The following is a 1,692-nucleotide window of genomic DNA, read 5'->3' as shown; positions in this document are numbered from 1 at the left end:
CTGTTGTCTGTTACTGCCAGCCCCCACTTTCATCCCTCCTACCCAAATGGGTTGAAGAAAATGTTTCCTCCTAACACTATTATATTTTTAGTATTTTAATTTCTATTTAATCACTCATTTGTTCTATATTCTTATGTTTTAACATCTTCCTGTTAGGATTTTCTATAGTTTATAGCCTGTTACTGTAAGGAAGAAGCAAAGGAAGGAAATAAAGAGGAGAGATGGCTCAACAGTATCACAGGTTTATTTAGGACAAACCTGTGGAAGGAGCTCAGGAGAGAACCTCCCTGACTTACAGCCTGGGCTAGATACAGGGGCCTGAGGGAGGGGGGCATTTTTGCAGTTAGGCCATTTTAGGAGGTCCTCAGGAAGGGGTCCTTTTGGTCATCACCTCTGTTCTTTGAGGTGGTCACCCTTTCCATGTTGAACCAGGCGTTTTCAGGATTCCAATGCCAGACAGCAGTCTCCTTTCTTTGCATGATGATGGAGTGTTGTCTGGGGCTTGAGGTCAGCTTAGTTACAGTGACCCTGAAGTGACTCTTGTTCTAAGAAGGAGGATATGTTTCAAAATGGCATTGCCTGTGTCAAGTTCTGCCTAACAGTACTATCTCAAATGTGATTTAAATTTGTTCTCCTTGATTTTCACTCTGATTTTCTCTTTCTTGACTCAATTTGTTACATATCTGCTGCATCTTCTTTCAAAAAGCATAGGAAACCTTTTTATTAGTTTCTTTAAAAAGCATTTTTAGACAAGTGTGGAGTCCAAATATTTGGTTTATTACTTATCTGTTCCTCTGTAATACCCCCCTCCCTCACTGTGGAGCCTATGTTAAGATTTTCTATTTTTATTCCCAATGTTTTCTTTAAAAAATTGTTTGGCTTTTTTGTTTATTATTATTATTATTATTATTATCATTATTATTATTATTTTGGCTTTCTGCAACACTATATGAGCAATTTCTTCCATATGACAAGATCAATCACAGGGAAGAGCAAAGTACAAGATTATCTTGATTATATATAATAAACCTTATAGAAATAATAGAAATAAAGTCATTATTTTGCTTAATAGATGTCATTATTTGAGAAGAGGCAGATAAGTATGCTTCAATAATGTATAACATGTAAGGATCCTTTAACCTTTAAGACAAAATACTAAAAGAATAAGAAATTAAAGTAGCAAATCTAAAAACTGAAATTGGGCAGGCTTCTCTTGTGGAAAAGCTGTGATAACTTAGAGACCAAACAGGGAAGGAGAACTGAAGCAGTGGGGTTCAAGCTTCAGTGTCCTCCAGAACACCTTGCTTTATTAAGCTAATTGGTTTCTGTTTACATCTTCACTAGCCCCAGGTGCTTTCCTGCTCAGTTCTGCAGGTGGTCTCCAAGAGGGTGTGAGAGCTCTGCACAGTGGTTGCTGAGGGTTCAGTGAAAGCCAGTTTCCTACCTGCCTGGGGCCTGACTGACTTCTACAGAGTGATAGAATTGCTAAAATGGGAACGCAGCCAGGGTTAGCTCCTCCTCTGCTTCAGAGATCTTTCACTGGCTTCTGCCTTGGCAGAGTGGCCAATCTGAATTAACTAAAGCAAATGAGGAAACATCTTTACCTTTATGCATATTTATACTTATGGTTATGAAGCACCTCCCTTGCAAATATTATTTTAATGATATAATAAAGGTTGGGCGACTATGCCT

The sequence above is a fragment of the Callospermophilus lateralis genome, chromosome 8 (assembly GCF_048772815.1).
Source record: "Callospermophilus lateralis isolate mCalLat2 chromosome 8, mCalLat2.hap1, whole genome shotgun sequence".
Lineage (NCBI taxonomy): Eukaryota > Metazoa > Chordata > Mammalia > Rodentia > Sciuridae > Callospermophilus > Callospermophilus lateralis.
Note: the sequence above shows the minus strand (reverse complement) of the source record.